Here is a 20,628-nt window from a genome sequence, read left to right as displayed (position 1 = left end):
TTACATTTCGTACAACACATGAACTGTAACGCCATGCTTTAACGTCCGTATATTTACACTGTACAAGGATTTGCAATTCCGCTGAAGCTAAATAAGGAAAATTTGTAAATTATGAAAGCTAATAATAATCATGGCTCCGACATCCCTATAAACTAGGTTAATGAAAATGCTTCCAATTGGATCTAATAAAAAGAGTATCTTACTGATAATCAGTAAGTATTTATTGGCTTTCAATGGATATACTTTCCCTTCACTGCTCTGTCTTAGTTCCCATTGATCTTGACCAGTGGAAATAAGATTTTGCTGCTTTCATTTTAATGAAGAATGCTTTTAATAAAGAATACATTTATTGGCTTGAAGGAGTACTTTTAAAGTGGAACTTTACATGAAAAAATTCGAGTACAAAAGGCTCATTTCAGAAACTTTGATTCGCATACCGCGATAAAATCGACATGTCGCGGAATCGGCGATGTCGAGAATTTTTTCCTTCTTTTTCCAACCAGAACGAGAGACCTTCGGAGGAGATCGATCCAACGGCCGACATCCCGCGGCAACGTCGAGACGGACGGACAACGGACGGGTAACATCGACGACGCGAAGTGTAGGGAAAAAAGCCGCGCATTGTCAACGCGCTCGAAGCCGCGGCTCGAGCCTGTCAGCCATAACAAATTGTAACTCCGGTAGCCGGACGCGCGGCGTTGCGGCCACGGTCGCGTGATTAATTGTAACGTCCGCGCCGCATGCCCGGGCGATTTTTTCCACGAATTATTTGCATGTCAAGGCGGATTGATGGAAGCGCGCCGAACGAAGGGCCGCGCCGGACACGGCGGACGCATCTGAATGCAGCGCGTGGACACACGCGCGTACAGTACGCGCGAGCGTACGTACGTGCAAGCGCGCCCTCGGCGAGCGCAGCGCGCTGCATCGTTGAATTCCCAAGGTGGGAATTTAACTTTCAAATGTGCCGAGCCACCCGGGCGCTCTCGCGGACCGGCGCCGCTCTTTCGAGAGCGCATAATTTCCGCATGCAATGCGAATTTCCGCGATATCGCCGCGCGATATACGACCGGCGTGATGCACGTTCTCCTTGAAATTCCCCTTTCGATGAGAAACGGACTGCCCTCCCGGAGACTTACGGTAATTAAATATTCCTTACAAGGTGCTGAACGGCCGTGTATTTCACGCATTATCCTAATGAATGTTCCTGAGGAATCACCACCTAACTTGCATTAACTTTGGTTTCGCGACATATGAGAAACGCGCGACCGATTTCTCGTTGCGACAATGATCGCAAGCTCATGACGTGAACTTGGCTGAAGTTGCAACAATCAATCAATGTTACAGCTTTATGAACACTGACGCCTCTGATTGGTTGTTACAATTTCAAACAAATTTATGCCATGAGTTTGCGATCACTGCGACGACTGTTGTGACTGACTGTGATCGGCATTGCGATTATTGTAGATGAGTCTTAACGATATGATATTGGGAACTTTGCATTGAAGATCTGGAATCCAAAATACTTATTGCAATTGTTTCACTTAGAGTAGATGATCTACCGGAAGTGAAAGAAAGGCTTTTTTGTCAAATGTGGACCTCGGAATACATAAAGCAGAAATAACGAAAAGGAATGGCGAGATAGGAAGGTGGAAGAGGAAGGGAAGATGCAACCTTCCACTCGGACCGGAACGATCTGGTGAATAAAAAAGATATATACGGCCGCCCTTCGATTTCTTGGGCTATTGGCGCACGCTGGAAGATTCGGGGCCCATAAAGAACGGCCGGAAGACAATGCCACGACACAACAGCTCGCAAAGAGACAAAAGCCTCCAACTGGCGGTCGGCCACGAAGATGATATCACATGCTTTACGATCCTGCGGAGGATACTTTATGCCCCACTACGGGCTCAAAGGGTTCGACGTGCGTGCGTTTATCTCTCGGCAGTCCGTGATATAAAAATATGCAGATGTCATCCCACTGAAATATCTCTCTTGTGGCCCTCCCTTGCACCTTCGCGCTTATTTCGCGTCCTCGAGAAACAACACGATGATTCGATGTGTATGTCTCTACTTCGTGATGAAATTATCGTGATTTATCATTTATCATCATCATCGTTGTATGTAATAGTAATCATATCATATCCTTATATGTAACAATAATTATATTACGTTATGCAACCGGGGGGAGGGAACAATAATACACCCAAAAAAAATATAATCTCATCCTTAATGAAATTCTCTAAATCCTAAAGGATTTTACTTTTATGTATGGCTTCAAGAGGACTTTTCTATAATCAAAACGAAGATATTCTAAGAATAATATTCTTAAAATTAAAGAAATTTCATCTTTTATCTATAATACAAGTTTTACTTGTCACGTCTTGTATCGCGCGTAAGAGAGCACTTTGCTTACAAAAAACATATTTCACTTCAAAATATTCCTATTCATAACAAATCTCTAATATATTTTTATTCAAAGGGAAGTTAAATTAACGTAATATCTAAGAGTTTCCAAGTATTAATAGTCCATTTCATTAGAAGAAAAATATTCTTTCGACAGAAGTTCTCGCTGAGAATCTGACATTACAGGAAGTAGCACCTTGCAACTAGAGTTCTCCTTCTGGGTGTACGTGCAGCGACAGATTGTAACGCAAGTCGCAGTCATGACACATATAAACTCAGTAATATCGATTTGCGTATGATGGTATTTTTAGTAGAAATTTGTCTGCCAAGAGAGTAACGCCATCAGAATAAAAAGTTAAATAGCTCTTGCAGCTTTCACTTACGCGTAATGCGTGTCAATCTAGCCGTTCGTGCTTGAGTAACTCAGTTACACTCCTACCTATACTATCGTTTCATTTGTCCGCCCACGTGATATTCAATCAACCGTACCGCCGGGCTTCTAATCTCAATGGGCATCGCGCACGGAGCGCCATATCGAAAAAGGAAGACGCACGGTCGCCTATCCTTTTTAAATACATCGGATCAATCGGCAAATCAATTTCGAATCGATCATGTAGAACGCGTGCCACTATTCCGGACGAATGACTATGAAAAAACTTCCAATCGTACCGCTACATGAGACACCGCCAACAAAAATAAAACAAACAGCATCTCCACCTTCGTAACGACTTAGCTTTCGTTCGTTCGCCATGTGTAAAACAAAGAAGTTTCTTTCTTCCATTATAAGCAAGGGAAAAGCAAGAAGCATACGTCGGCCATCCTGTAAGAATCGTCAATCGAATGAAAGCAATCCCTTCATCCTTTCATTGTCTCGTCGGCGAACGCATCAAACAATGACAGGCAGGATAGATTCCGTCACGAATCTTATTCCCACCAATTCGTGTGTATACGATTGACGACAATGGACAGCGACAACCTCGGAAGGACGTTCGACATCTCGCCAGCCTGTTCAGCACGTATGACAATCACGTAGCTCATTTCCTACACGATAACGTCACCGTGGAATTTCATTATTGGAGAAACGATCGAGGGGTCGTTAAGCAGCGAACTCTCGAAGCCATCAATGGCAAGAATCAGCCGTTGACTCGTCCCGCATACAAATACGATTTATGAGTCTTTCGGAATCGGCAGGTCGTCAAGCAGAATTGTTAAATTTATCGTGGGCAACTCAAAATAAAATTAAATTCACAACGTAAAACATTAAATCCAACGTTTCAAAGTCAAAATTAGATTCAATACTCAAGACAGGAATTTAAGGAGATCATTCTTCACTCAAGTCAAATCTGTCAAGGGCTCTCGCGAAAAGATACGAAAAGTGGCATCAAGTAACGAATGAATAGAACGAACGAGTCTTTTTCACGCGCGTCCCAATAGCTCTCGAGACGAGTCATGGAGTTTGTTCCCTTCCGTTTGGGTAAACCTGTCAGACGCGTAGCACCGCGTAGCGAATGCTTAGCTCATGATTAGTTCGAATTTACAGCTGAGAAGCAACTGTACCAGCGTGAATCCGCTCAAACGAAACAACCGCCACGCCTACAGGCGCTCATCGACTAGACGTGTGTGTCTTTTAACTCTAATTACCATCGCGACATCTGCTTTTACGACCGCTAAAGCTCGTCCATTAATTCCCATCTCGGGCAGATGTCCGTTTGTCTTACCGCCCGCGCCGAGCGATAAATCATAGCCAGCGAAAATATTTTTCCGTGCTCTCCGGTTTTAACATTTCCGCTCATTCCCATCATGTTATTTCTTGCGCGATCTGCGTGTTTCCCCGTGACAAGCCCAACCTCAATATGAAAGATTGTTTCGCGCGTCCAGACGTCTTTATATCACGAGGTAATTATATCTCACGAAGGTAAACTCGCGCGCGTTGATCTGCGAAGAATCGAGACGGCAAACATCCCGCATGTGCGTCGTGGCGTCAACTTTTGTTCTATGGGCGGCAAACATTTTTGTTCCATCGGAGAAGTGGCCCCTTGTTGAATGGATCCGCTTAACGAGCGATCTTCGAGACCGCTCTTCCGCCCTCGAACATGGCGAAAGGGAGACTCTCGAAGCCCCGGCAACAATGGGTCCTCATCGCTCGCTCTTGTGACTCGATGTACGTTTGACGGACGTGAAGATGGACAGCCTTTCTTCGGTCTGGAACGCTCGCTTGGGCAAGCCCTTTTTACGAAGTATCAATGAGATATCACCTGCTTGAGATATCAACCCCGAAACACTGATGATATTCGAGCACGATCACATGATACCTGTAGCCCACCCTGTCGTGAATAGCGGAACAGCATTATACGAGATCACTTATTCGTTCTGTCACTCGCCCACTTTCGACATTAACCATATTTTTTGTTGTTCTAACCAAATAGTGTGAGAGTCACAATATGTATATGAGATTATTATTAACACTGTAGCAGCTATAGTATTTATTTATTTATTTATTAAAGTAAACGCGAGAGAGAAAATATCTTTTTGGTGAAATTGAGTAGCAAAAGAAGGAAGAAAAAAGTTTTCAAAACAAATTCAACTTCTATGATTCCTTCTTTGTTATAAATCCAAAGTAATCATAAACTAAATATTTGCATTCTCACGATGCTGCTATACGTCTATCGTTTACTCGAACAGGAGAGAACAAAATTGTACGCAGGTGAATAATTGCGGGATGAGAATAATCACGGTCGTATGCGGAGATGCTAGAAAACGAGAAATCGGTTCAAGCAATGAGACGATGGTTGGTCGCATCAATAACGTATATACATAAACTAAGCATTCTGTTCGCAAAGTGAAGCCGGAAGTCGGCAGTTTAAAACAAAGTAAGAAAGTTGATTTACTCCTAGTGCTTCTTCACTCTATATTATTAACTGTCAAGAAGTAGAGTCCGTTTAACACTGCAAATATCTTAAAACATTAAAAAGCAATGTAATTGATTCATTCGCAGCTCTGAAGCACTTACAGCACTAAATGCAACTATTTACAGCACTAAACCTTATCCAAGAACTGTATCCCGTGATTCATAGCAACCTAACCTTTTTCATTTGACAGTGGAATGAGAACAGAATAAGAACAATTGCTGTGATTATTTATACACAGCATAAAATATTATAAATATCAATTTTATGTCGAGATAAATGAAATATACGGTTTTATTCTTTTAATTCTGCACTAAACTATATATAGCACTTGACAGTTTGACAGCGGTCATATTCTTTCTATAGGGTAGAGTGAGAAAGCACTAGAGGCAAATCAACTTTCTCATTCTGTTTTAAACTACCAACTTCCGGCTTCACTCTGCTGCTACAGCAGAAGTATAGGAATGCTTAGTCTATGTATATACGTCATTGGGTCGCATCGATCGTCCGTACAGAGAAGGAAACCTGACGATACGTTCATATTTCATTCCGGACGCTCGCTCTGTCCACCGTGAATTTATTAGGCGGCTCTTAATGCGGTGCGCCTAGTAACGTGAAATAAACGCGGCCCAGCTACTCGATACCCGTTACTACACCCACGCGAGAGTTCGCCTCTGTTCGCCTCGCGTGCTGGGGACGCCTCGTCGACTTCCAACGACGGCAAGGCGCACCGAAGTGAGATATCCAAGATGGGCCGGACTAGAGATCGGCGCAATCCTCTCGGCCACTGTCATTCTTTATCCCGTAAAAGGCGCGATAACGCTGTGTCGGAAAATACGGAAGCCGCGGCGGCTAAGTGATCCACCTACGCGCCTACAGCTTTAATTCAAATCCGTCCCCCGCTGTTCCCCGGCGATCTAACGTGGCGTGAAAGACCGCATTCACTCCCTGATTTTCTCATCTCCTACGGGAGTCTGTTCTTAGATATCGTAGCACAAAGGAAGTTCTTCAATCAATGTCGCGTTAAAGGATTCGATAACAATGTCTTGATATGAATTCTGATGTAGATTAAAATGGAAATTATATACAGAGCTATGTGGTGCAATAAAGCCTTACATTTACTTAAACAAAACGCATTGAGCCTTTTGATTCTCTCGTTCTCTCCTCTTCGTATATAGATATAATGCGATACTGTACTTCTTGCGGAAACTCCAAAACTATTAAAAGTATATATTTTATAAGTAACCATCATTTTTCGCTCCGGATTAATAGCCAATTTAACCCGGTACCGAGACTAATTTAGTGTACTAAGTTTTGCGATAAAATCTGTTCCTGAAATAAAAGACGTACTTAGAGAAATACGAAATTGCGATTATTCCACCGCGAACAACCGGAACGTCCAAATAAATAGGAAGAAAATCTCGCTTACGTGTAAATGCAATTCGGAAGTGGTATATCGATAGGATCTGTGCATTTAGTGGACCAAACATAATGAAGAGGCGCGTTCGTTGACATTCCGATGTTTTCGATAGTCGTGCGTCCAGGAGAGTCGTCTCTGCGGTCCTTTTAGCTCGGACATACAAAAGACACACTCCCGCACGTCACCCCGTATATTGACGTTAGTGTTATCGATCGTGCTCACGTTCGATGTCTCGAGCGTCGATTCTCCCGCTTTTAGGACGCGAGATTCCCGATCGTGACGGTCAGATTGATTCCCCCCGCAGGCAGTGACAATGGGATCCCGAGGCATTCCTACGCAAGCTTATCGTGCTTTCTATCGCGGAGTTGGACGCTCATAATTTATTTCTTGCACGCTTCTAGACTTCTAAACCACTTGGTCGCTGCTTAAGCCGTCAGGAATAATTTGATTCCTAGGAAGGGTGGTGCACGCGCGCGAATTGCCACGTCATCCTGTACGTTACCGCCATGAAATCAGGACACTTTACTTTTTTTGCGTAGTTCCTCCCAGCACACAGCTTCTTCCCTCCCCCTCCTAGTCCTAATCATCGCGTCTCGTCATCGTGTATGTCCCTTTCGTTTTCAATCGAAACGCTTTTCCTTCCGTTCCACTTTTTACCCCGTCGTTTGCCGAGAGTTTATGCAGTTAGGAGGAAACGCGTCATCGGAGAGCCTTCGAAGAGCACGTCGCCGAAAGGGCATAAATCCCCTCGTTTACAATGCCGGTCTGGCGGGGCGAGCCACACGTGTCCGCGCGAGTGAACTTTGCCGCGCGGCTGAATGAAACTCTTTGACGAACACGTTCTGCTCGGTCGGAAGGCCAGGCGGAGGAGGCCGGTCTGCCTCTTTGCCTCCGCCTGGCCTCCCGTTCTGGGTTATCGTCGTCACGCTGCCACGGTTGTCGTCGTCGTCGTTGGTGTTCCCGGCTTCTCTCACAGCGGCGGTGCCGCTGTAAGCCGTCATAAACAGTAGGCCCGATTATTAGCGCGCGCTTTGCGCCGTAGCACACGGATCTGGGAAACTTCCATTTCCGGCATTGATTACTTGGAACGAGAAGCGTCGGTATCGCCGTGTCGAAGTTCACAACTTCGTTGTTCTCGTTTCTAGTTTTACTGATTGTTTTTTAGTTGTACGCTAAATTTCGTTCTTTCTACAAATCTTAAAGGGATTTTACCTATAATTCAAAAAATTTTTAAAATATTCCAAAAGTAAAAATCCTATTTTTCCGTCTTCTTTTCGAGTCTAAAGTCAAAATATAGCCTTGCGATAAGAAAATTTCAAAAACAGGCTTTCCGTAGAACAAATCTATAGAGCAACCGGGGATAAAAAATATTCTTTTTCAATTCCAGAAAATCAATATAAGAGGAAAGGGAGTAAACACCATCTGTTCTTACCAATTTTAAATCAGTGCGGGTAAGATCTCCATAGAAAGGCGCTCACGACCCTGTACGTGTCGAAACACGATCGATTGCCCGCATCTCATCTCTCCTCTTCTAAAAGCGTTCTCGCGTTAACGCTTAAGTCTCTCGGCGCTGAAGAGTGCAGTGTTTGCGTTAATGAGCGAGTGACGCGCTGCTGCCGGCGCACAGCATCTTTTATTCATTTCACGACGAGGAGCGAAACATCGGCAGCCGCTTTTACGCCGCGCCGTGTGTAGTAGTAGTAGTAGTAGTGCTTACGCGGCTGCCCACGTGCGTCTGCCATATTGCATTTCCGGTTCGTGAAATGTTATAACGCCGGCTGGAATCTCCGCGGCCGCTATCGCGATTTCCTGTCTGTGATCTGCCGCTTCCCCTCGCGCCTAATCATACCGATCTCTCCCTCTCTCTCTCTCTCTCTCTCTCTCTCTCTCTCTCGTGCGCGCGCGCGCGCCGCACCCGCGATTTATCGTGAGACCGCCTTCCCGATAACGATTCACGAGATCCATCGCAGCTTTATGGCTTGCGATCGGTCCCGAGAGGTAAGCACTACCGTGAAATATAAATCCGAGAGATTCTTACCGCGTACATATGAGCGAATCGCACCATCGATTCTCGCGGACGGACCAATGCCCGCGTTCAGGGCATTTAAAGCGCACGCCGAAAGCGACGACGCGGACCCGACGAAAAGCAGGATGTACTTTGGATTTTTTAGCGGCGGACGCATTTACTTAATTACGGCTTCGAAAAGCGAACGGCAACGATACGAAAAACAACGATGACTAGTCATGAATCGGCTCGTTGTTACGTTTTTGTTCCGGTACTCTCTCTTTCTCTCCCTCTGACCCAATTTGTTTTAACTACCCTGGTAGATTCGATTACCCGAATTATGCACGGATATTCCGATCGAGTGGTCGGACCGGATCCATTAGTAATCTCGATCTGGATCATCGATTTCTCCGCCCACCGGAACGTTTCGTAGTTAAGCAAAAAGGAGTTATGTCGCGACATATCGTCCTCGAGGAGCCGAAGCGGGCGTCGATGAGATAAACGCAGGAAATCGTTAGAGATAATGGAACTAGATACATTTCAGTATAACGATTTAAGTGCACTTTGCTCGGGGAAAGAAGGAAACGCGACTGTTACGAAAATATGGGAGATTCTTGAGATTATCGACGCGCACGTGTTCGCGCGACTTATCTAGAGTTCTGATATAAACTAAGCTCTCGACTTTTAAGTGTACGAATAAGGGCACTCGATGCTGAGAGTAGTTAGAAAGCGTGACACCCATACACAAAATAGTATACTTCACATGTATTCATACACAGAGCACTACTTTGAGAGAAAATAGAAAAATTTTCACTTTTAGAAATTGTATATATATTTTATTTCCCGTCTTCTCCTCTTTCTTAAGGTATTTTTTCCTTTAAAGTATTTTTTCCTTTAATGAATAAATTTTATAAAGAAAATAGTTAATGTATGTGCTTTTAATCTGGTTTCCAAGTTGATGCTTTCATGAATTTGTTTTCCGGAAGCCAGATTAAGCATTGCACACTACAAAAATTTTAAATATTAAAATAATTAATCTCTCATATTTCGTGTATTTATTTTTGGCCAAAATAATTTTCATTGACGTCTTGACATTAAGCTCATACGTCTCATATGTTGATCATAAAGCACAAATCGTAAATATGCTCGTTAGTCATTAAGCCGCAATTGTTCCAGTATTATGTAAGAATGCATTATGTTGCCGATAGTAACGTTACCGTATGGGAGGCATTTATACAATCGCTATCCGTTAACCCACGAGAAACAGTCGCCTGGGGCATCCCTAATGCTCCGAGCGGGCTTCACGACGGTAATTATTTCACGCACTTCCGCGGAAGATTTTTGCCCGACTGTTATACGAGGCCATATATTTTGACAGTTACGACGATCCTTAACGATCGGATTAATTTTTACGGTGTAGTGAAATGAATGTGCGCGCGTGCTCGCGCGCATACATACGTACACCTGAGCGAAGTCGTGAAACTTCGAGGTGCCTTAAAGTGTCGCGCGAGTATTCTGCTCTCTCGTTTTGCTTTGTTATTCGGTTACCTAGAGTGTAGTCTACGTTTAACCTATACTATCGAGTCCTTGGTGGAAAAGAACCGTGCGATTTTGTTGCGGGACAATCGCACTGCCGCGCTACTAGCCCGCGGGAGTGCGAGACGAATTAACGTTCAAGCTGCGTGGGTGGCACTTCGACCGTAGGCATTTCCTTATATTTTGTACACTATGGGATTTTATTGGCTATATCGACTCGCTCAATGGTTTGTATTTTTAAGTGCCCTCTAACGTTCGGACGTTACTCTAGTGTTACCCCTCGCTGTGCGAGTTATTTATTCGATATCGCTCAGATGGGATATTTTCTTGAAAAACACGAAAAATCTTCCGACTTTTTCAATTTTACTGACGAAATTACATTTGAATGTATTGATTGGCATCATCAAGAATATCTTTGGAGATATTAAGAATATCTATGAGAGATCTCTGTAAATTTCTTGGAGTGAAATTTCACTCGAAGCAATAATGAAAATACAACCATTCAGAGTCGCAAGAATAATTAAGCTTAAACTTTAAATTCAGATTCTTAATCCATACCAGGGAATACCTCAATCGATTAGACTGAATTTATTCCTGTAACATCAGATTCTGTCTCCAATTTCGAATGAAAATAATCACTCGATAATGCAGAGTGGAAGATTCACTTCACGTGAAAAGTTAATCGAATTCAGATGATCTGTCTCTCTACTTTTGAAATTGAAGTCTATCCGAAGAAATTTAGAGAATAAAAACTCATCTCTTATCTCGTATCTCTTTCCTGGTTTGATGTCTATATTATTAAGCACAGCTATACCAAGTGCGCGATCTTTGTGCAACAGAGAAAATCGCCCGTCGTGAGAAAGTTCACGTAAGACCGTCTGTGGGAGCTGATCAGAAAGATCTTCCCAACAGGTGCTACCAAGGGTAAGGTCCAGTGAATCCCGACTCCCCCGTTTAACCTTCGAACGCAGCGAACCCTTAAGGAACCTCGATCTGGACTCCCTCTATTCTTTCAAGAAAATCCAGATTTCGGGAAATTCTATATTATTCGGCTGCGGCCCGTCAATGGCGCTTTGTTAGACGCAGGAATGACACGCGGCGTTTCGGACGGCGCTTTGTCGAACCCCGAAAGGATTTTCTTCCCCTCGTAATCATAGATCTTGGAACGGAAGGGGAAAGTCGATCTCTAACCCTCCGGTTAACCGGTTATTTGAAAATATTGATCCGCTATCGGATCTCGATCGGTCCAAATATTGATCGACCGCGAGTGTTCATGGCAAAACATTGCGATTTTTTAAAATAAACTTTGTATTAATGTTATAACAAAATCTCCTACGAACCCAAATATCCAGTTTTTAATATATTGATTATTGCAATCTTTTATTGATCATACAAAATCTGTGATAATTAAGCTAATATATACGGCAGGTACGATAAATAAATATAATTCGAAATATGTATATTTTTTACTTATTTTTATTAATTCTTCTACTGAACATACGACAAAAATACAATCAGTTACACATGACTTCACATGGTAGTGTAACTACTATGGTATACGTGCCTTAATGTTTTAACTGGCGTTTTAAAACAAAATCCAAATTACTTGAAAAATATAAGTTATTATTTGTATTCTTATTTGTATTCTTCTAACTTAACTCACATACTGAAATCCATTATTTTGCATTCCATTTTTTAACTTAGGAATTATTATCAAGGTCTTAATTTTAAATACTTTCGTTTTTTTCCAAACATCTAGACTATGGTATGGCCGATTCTAGAGATCGGCAAAAGGTGCAGTTGCGCCAAGACGTATGTTCTCATAAAAAGTGTCCATTTTATTCATTCCTGACATCGTCGAGTTTACAGATGGACAGATGCACGTCGCGATGTAGCATAAGAAACACTTTTCTATCGGAAGCACGAAACCGTAGAAAGATCAATTCTTTTACACTCTTACGATCCAGAAACCCGTTTCGCTATCCCTTTCTACTCCCGCAATTCCCGCGACGCGTAAGCCCCCAATTTTCGCACAATGGAGAATCTTGAGAATCCTTATAAAAATTTGACGTACAATGGCGCCATTGTCCGCTCTTTTACCCCATCCGTCCGATTGAAACGAGCGATTTTTTCTCTCCCTCCGATATCTCCCGCCCGACGCAACGATTCCTCGTGGAATCGTGAAACGTCCAAAAATCGGGCAACGCGGTTCATGAAAAGGTTAAGATCCTTTCATTCGAACAACATGGCGCAACCATTCATCGGGATCTTTTTTTCGACGCGTACATTTATAATAAATATAAAAAAAAACACCAACACTAACGTTAATACGAACTAAATCAGGATTACAAGTAATTAGTTATTTTTTAATTTTATTTTAATCGTATTTAATTGTCGACTAATATGAGCCAATTCAATTGGCCATTTAACTAACCATTGTTTCCAGCAAATTCAATTAAAAATTCATTGTTTAATAGACGATTGATTAAAAAAAGTAATTAGTTAAATTAAAATATATTTGGTCAAATCAATAATTAAATTGAGAAAAAATTAATTGATATTTTTGCAACTCTGAACTGAACATTGTTACGCGCCGCACACAAAGTGAGCTGTTAAATTAATCGTGTAATCGATATCGATAAGCAGTCATTTCGTACTTCTCGGACGCGACGGAATGGAAGATATGATCGCGAAATAAACGTACATGGCGAAGCACAATTTCAATGCGTCGAAGAAGGCGCCGGTAATATAGACGCAACGATTTCAAGTGTCGCCCGAAAGAACCGCCAATAGGATTTATACCCGAATAAAGCACCTCGTGACTGTCACGTCGGTAACGTCCAGGAAGACTGTAAAGCACAATTTGCAACTTCCCTTTCCGTTTTATTATTCGACGTGGCGCGGCGAAGACTCGACGACGATGGTCGTATACCCGCATTTAAAGAGGAAGAAAGAAAGCTCGCGCGCGCGAACGCGATCATCGCACACACTTTAGAGTCGCATAAAAGCCGCTACCATCATATAATCGCGTTATCTGTAAATAATTCCGAGACGAGCACAATAAAGACTCGCGAATAAAATTCTGCACGACTCGGAGGAGACCGAGTGGGCCTTTTTTCTTCCACGAATTCAAATCGATTCAGCTCGCATCAGCGGTTAAGCAGTGAAGCGCACGGCGGTCGTTAACGCGACGAACGAGCGCGGAACACGCGTGTACGCATGATGCGCGCGAAGCGCACAAAGCAAAGCGTGGGAATAAAAATCCGTCGTATTAGCGCAAGGGCGCACAATGCACGCATTTTTGACCCTTCGAAGCGTGAAAACTTATTTCTCACTAAAAAAAAATACTGTCTTTAATAAAAATGATGATATACTATTTCGCCCGAGATTTTCAATTTCAACTTTTACTAGCGTAATTAGATTAGAGAAGACTGGAAAAACATTCTATGGCCTCTGAGAAGCTTAATTCGCCACTGTGGGACGTAAATCGCACGTGAGACGATTCCTCACGATGAAGGCTTCACGTGCGCCATAAACTACCCCCTGTGCGACGAATTTGTAACGTTTTATTAGCGGGACGGGCAGACGATGTGTGTTCGCGACGAGGAGCTACTTTGTGCGTTCTTTTAATGGGCCCGACTTTGTTCTCTCGCGGGGGCCCCCGTTAGAGAGGCGGCGGTTATGCCCCGGCATTCATCCGACGGAGATTTATGCCCGATGCCCATACGAGAAGGAAGGATACGGGGACGCAACGTTTATGATCGGTTCTGTTACAAAGTTGACTCTTTATGCCGAGCCTCTAGCCGCGACTTACAAAGACGAGGTAGAGAAGAGGGAGCGCCTTTAAAGGAGCGCCTCTCTGGCCGCTGGTTTGATGCCCATCGAGTGCAGAGAAACGGCTCGCGACAGCGAGGACGAGCTCTCCACGACGAACGATCCTGTGCGCGGACTCGTTATCCGAACGCGGCACCGCGAGTTTTGCCCATCATGAGCGGCTCTCGGTGAATAAAGTACGATTCAATGGCAAATATAGAGTTAGAAAGAGGAGCCGTCTTTAGACGCTTTGTAATCGGTCGAAAGAAAGAAGCATAGTTCTGTGCAAAAAAAGGCTATGCGGACTCTTTTCTAACGACTGAACTCGACATCTTTCTATCGAAATTTAGAAAAATATATTTAAACTCGGATTTATATTATATACTAAGCTAAACTCACGGTTATATTAAATTAATTAAAATAATTAAAGCGTCTTCGCAAAGATCGATGACGAGAGTAATATAGTCTCGGAACTACATAGAACTGAAGAAAATTGTATATTTCTTACTTTCCTTAAGATTCCTTGTAGACATCCAATGTTCAAGTCTTCCGATCTTTTCAGAAAAACAAAAAGTTACAGATTCATAACGTAAATATTATAACGTTCATACTTGCGTGAACTCTCTCGCCCTCTCCCGGCTAGAACTCCGCTTCTTGACATGCATGCTACCAATTTAAACCCGCAGATGATTCAAAAGTATAATGTCGCATTCAATTCGCGACAATACATGGATAATATTGATGTACAGAGCATCACAAACATGGGAAAAACAACTCCGTTAATTTTCTGTTACTTGAAGAACAGAAACTCGATTATAGAAACAAAAAGATTCCTGCAGGAGGTTTCTATTCAACCAATTAGTTATTTCAAGTTTTAGTGCAGCTAAATGTTCAGACATATGTTTACAGTAATAACAAAGATAACAAAGTTATTATTTCTCATTAGCAAATTTTTCGTCTGGTCTCCATTCAGTTACTCGAAATTCATTTCGTGTATAAACAATACAAAATAAATGATATTTTTTTTTTATACTACTAACTTATAAATAATGCTTATAAATGAAGGAAAATCCATTCGTGAAACTACAAATATAGTTAAATATGATATCTGTAAGCACATACCATTTGCTTATGAAAACAATTATTCGATTCGTGACTTCGTAAATCAACCGATATTACTGACACTCTCCGCCATGTCGCGGGTGGTTTTTCGTCACGGCATATATTCGAAGACAGCAGTGAAATATCGCGACCGCGCTACCTTCCCGTTCTCGGTCGCCTATCTGATTAACGATGCGTTTTCATCTGTCGTCTCTCTGTACCTGCCCCGTTAATAGAGCGAATTCGTGGGCGACACAGGCTCGTCAGCCGTATCGCTCATTATTTATCGTCCTATTTGGATCCTTATTAATTATCGTATTTCTTTAAAAAAGAAGGTATCCTGTCATGCAAAGTTTAAAGCCAGCGGAACAAGCACGATATAAGACGTGTCGTAATTATTTTCCGTTGAAAAAAAGAGTCGCGAGACAGTATAGAAAGCAGCGGACGTGTGCACACGCTCGCGCGAAATCTCGCGCTTCACCCCGTAATTACGCGATCCGGGGAATCCATTAGCAACGTTAACCCCAGGTGCGAGAGCGCGAACGGCCGCCGATATAATCGCGCACGGAACGTGGCCGAATCCAGAAAAAATTAATCCGATCAGATTAGCCGCGGACCATTGTAATTACGTGTGAAGCGTTAACGCGGCAAGTGCTCCCATCCACTCTCGAGCCGAATGGGCGGTTTTCTCCTCCCCGGGGCCCGCGAGTCTGTTAAATCGTCGGATTAAATCGGGGCCTGAGCGCTATCGCGCCGAAAATTACGTGGGCCAAATGCCCGCTTTGACCCTTAATCGCATGAATTTCATTCGCTATCTGTGCGTGATCTGAATCTTTTCAATCTTAAAGTAAATTTTGCGACGTAAGGCTTGAGAAGGAGAAGGAAAGCTATTCGAGATATATTGATTATATACAATTAGAGAACCATACACATATGCACGTACACACGAACGTTCAAACATCATATTTTAATCATTATAATTAACAAAAGCGAAAATTGATAAATTTTGTTTAATTCGAGTACAGTCGGGAACTAAACGATTGTCCGTAATTTTTTGGGGTGAGTTTGTGAATTCCTCATTTTGCCCAATGGGATAATTCGTCTTCCAATAGGAGAATATTCTCGTTGGACAAGAAAGATAAGTTCATAAATTTACTCCAAAAATTACGGACAACCTTATAGTCTCCGATGGTACACTTCATGTATCTTCATCATAGATTTATAAAATAGACTATATATTACTGTAGAAGGGATGGAGACAGTATCATTAAAAGAGGGCAATAGAGAGTAAAAGACTTTCCTTATCTAATGGTGGGGAGAACGAAGGAAAAGAAGTGATCATATGTTCAATGCGTCCTTTTTTCGCCTCACTTTCTCTTATATCAAGTTTCTTGTCTCTCCTATATCGAGAAATATCTCCTATACCCTAGAATTTTCTAGAGAATCTTCCTAGAGTGCTGTATGACTGAGAAAGCATTTGCATATCTCTGTTCTTCAATCTTGTTATCAGTCGCCGTCATAAAAAGTGCAGTCTATTCTATAAGTCTATGGTCTTCACCTACACGAGTAATATTTCTGCAAAAAGCGCCAATCGATCAGCTGACCATAATACCATCAGCTCCGACATATTCCATATCGACGAATGTCGATCTCGGTACTGGCAAGAAACTTTACATCGCGATATGTCGGCGAACAAACCGGACTCGTAAATCCGCGCGTCTACCCACTCGTCGCAGATACGAACAGAATAAAGAGTTTAGCGATCGATTGGCTTTTTACCATGCGGGAAGAAGTCCCCGTGTGTGCGTACGCACGCGCGAGAAAAAGAAAGGGAGAGGGAGCATGGCCTGGTCTGGCCCGAACGGGAGAGATTTATACCCGGCGACTTATTTGGCGGCATTGTTTACGGGCCAGGAAGCAGTTTGTCCCGCGCGCTCGCCGCTCCTTTTTTGCGATATAATTGCCGATTCCGCGAGCACAGCACCGGGGCGGTCCTTTTTTGCGGCGGATCTTCTGTCCCATCGAGCGCCGTAAGAAACTCGCGCGATCGTATTCTACTACGTCGTCGGATCTCTCCCTCTTTCTTACGCGAGACCTGCGTCCAGCCATCGGCGCCCTTTTTGTGCCCACACTTTATCACACCGTCGTTTTTCTTTCTTTTTTTATGCAACGTATGCGACTCTTCCCTTCCCGCCAGGTCGGCTTTTACGGTAGTCCGAGTCACGACCGTGTCTCCATTTTTATGTCTCCCTCCCCTTCATTCGAACTTGATCGGAGAAAGTGTACGCTCTTCGATCCTTAATCGATCGTCCTCTACCCTCTCCCCTCTTTTTCTCTCCGTTTGAGTGGCAAAAAGGGCAACAGTCGATTCGATCGGCCGTAAATTATGTTCGAGCGAGCGCCGAAACCGATATGATTATTTTTAGGGAAGCAACGATCGAGACTGCGGCTAAATGACGTCCGGATATCGCTTCGTTTGCGATAAACGAGGGTCGGTAACGAGAGCGGATGAGGCGCTCGCGCGCGCTTGTGCTGTAACGAGAGCAAGACGCTCCTCTTTCTTAAGCGTCCCCAGAACCTATCATCTTTTCGCGCCGCGCTCGAGCGAGACCCGATCGTGCCACCCAATAATTGATACATACTTAACGAGGGTCGGCGCGAGAACGTAATTAAGAACGTGCTGGCGAATTTATGGCAGCTCTTTGGGACGTGTTATTAGATACAAAATATACGGGCGTCATCGTGCGGCGAGACGATATCTCGTTGATATTGTGACGATCAGCATTTTTCATAAGCTTTCTTTGCGAGATCATGAGCTTGTGGGAGAGAGATTTTCAAATAAATCAGTTATTTAATTATTTGGACACGGCGTAAACCTAAAGTTTAAATATTGATGGCAGAAACTGACGAAATCGTTGTGGAGTAGGACCGTGATTGTGATTAACATTTTAGAAATCGAACATTATCATTACCTGATTAAGTTTGATGTAATGTGAATGATTTTTCAGAATTCTCGATCAGTTTTGTGTTATGTGGATAATTTTTCAGAATTCATCTGACGAAAAGAGCAAAGTACTGCACTTTTTGCAGAAAGAATATCACAGAATGAATTGAACAAATTTTAACTCACATTGAGTGAAACAACGGAACACGATCGCGCACTGAAGCAGCCTCCAAGAAAGGATGGTTGAAAGTAATCGATGCGAAGCGCCGAATGTCACCGCTGCGAGCACAGAGCGAGGAATTGACGGACAAGGCGTTATCCCAAAGGGGATTCTCCGACGGCGAATCCGTTCTGAGTGCGCAAGGATCGATCTGTCGTCCGCCTCAGTGTCCGTGCGCGAGGCCGCAGCAATAAATTCACGGATACGTCGACGTAGCCGGGGAAGATAGCGGCAAAACGCGCCCGCGTCGGGCCCCCTTTTTCGCCCGCCATGTATGGAAACGCGTGCGAGCGCCATGTATTCCCTGTGTAGTAGTACCTCACGCGATAGATCCTGCTGATGCAACACGCGAGCATCACTTAGGGAAGGATCCGCCGCCGTTGCCGCCGCCGTGTGAGAAATGACGCGAATCCGCGGAACGACTTGCAAAAGGGAGAGAGAAAAATCAGACACGAACGTCCGTGCGCATACTATGCGTGTAGCTCTGAGTGCGGTTATTTGTTTCAGACTTTCGCTCTTACCGCGTCTTCCTGCCGTATACAGGATATTTTTTTTATCGCTGAACTAGTATATACTTACGGAACTTAAGAAGAAAGAAATATAGAGTTGAGACTTGATGGAAGAAACAGAATGAAGAGAACTAGAAAGATCCTGATTGGGGACACGGCACAATTGGACACATCCAACCGACAAGAATTTATCTGGTGAATTATTAGGTCCAACTAATTATTATACTCTGTGTCCAATTATGCAGTATGTAATCGAGTACCACTCGTGCAAGTTAGTGCCGCCAGTTTAGCAATAGCAAACAAAGCTAAGGTACATGATATATTATTTCTACTTTTCCAAACGTTTTAATTCCCTTCAACTATTCCCTGGCCTAAATCTCTCTTTTCCAGTTTTATATGGGTGATATCATTCAAACAAAAAAATTTATAAGTTAAAATTCTAAGTTAAATCATTCGATACAGCAGCATCTAACGAACTTCGATAGCTGCTTTCGTAATAAGTATATATATACACTTATTTATATTTCATGTTATATATGCTATAGAAAATGCACACATATGCGTATTACAGGATGCAACTGATGATTACTCAGCTGTCTGTACGATTAAACGCCACTACTTATCTGAACTAGGAGAAATTTAAATTATACGTTAACCTTGCTACTTGAAAAAAAGTAAAAGACGACAGGTTTATTGCGTTTTATTACAACGTCAAATTTTTATAAAAAAGAAATTAAGGTTTGTAGCGAAGAATTTGAACTTGACAAAAAATAACGGTTTTAACACAATGAATCATTTAGCTAAAATTGGAGTTCTTAGCCAAGATTCAAACCTTACTTAGCTGAGACTCAAACCTGTTAGATGTTACTTATTATTCTATAGTTATATTGTTGAGTTTTATTATGACGTCAAGTTTTTATAAAAAAGAAACAGTAGAGATTTGTAGTGAAAAATTTGAACTTAACAAAAAACAACGGGTCTAACCCGATGAATCATTTAGCTAAAATAGAAGTTCTTAGCCAAGACTCAAACCTTACTTGGCTGAGATTCGAACCCATTAGACGTTACTTATCACTCCATAGTATAGTTCCAAAGTCTCTGCTATGAGTCGCCACCATCCACAATGAAACTTCAAGCATGTAGGCACGGGTCAAATAGGCTTCGATTCTGGACCCTGTACCTATTGTACAACTCTTTATCAATAAAGGAAAAAAAAACAAGCATGTAAGTTAGGATAAGATAGGCTTAGCACCTTCATTTAGCGCTTGCTATAAGTCTCGATTTACAATAGGTGTAGTAAGCTTTAAGTTTTAAAAAATTGACCAATCATAGTCGAATTATAGAAGAATAATCAATCGTGATTGGTTAATTTCTTACGGCTTAAAGCATACTACACCTATTGTAGATCGGGACTTATGGCTCCTGCACACAAGACGCGGTAACGCTTGCCGCACGGCGGAAATCCGCGCGACAGCCAATCAATATTGTTTTTGTATATTGATGATTGATGCTTAATATTCGATACTTATTGGTCCATACGATCTTATGCTATGCATATGCGTCTATGTAATTTTGTGTGTGATGGCTCTTAGTCCTGTTCTTCAATACGTCGTATGTCGCTGTCGGACGTCGAAACGCAGTCGATGGTCCAATAAGGAGATTCGTCTCGAAAAACAAATCCTCTGATTGGCCTATCGGCTGCACTCCGACATACGACAGCGATGTACGACGTATTGTAGAACCGGCCTTATGGCTCCTGCACACAGGACGC

Source organism: Odontomachus brunneus, unplaced genomic scaffold (assembly GCF_010583005.1).
Source record: "Odontomachus brunneus isolate Ranch 3 - 2012 unplaced genomic scaffold, Obru_v1 Obru_scaffold_008, whole genome shotgun sequence".
Lineage (NCBI taxonomy): Eukaryota > Metazoa > Arthropoda > Insecta > Hymenoptera > Formicidae > Odontomachus > Odontomachus brunneus.
The sequence above is the reverse complement of the archived record's forward strand: the minus strand, read 5'-3'. Positions refer to the sequence as shown.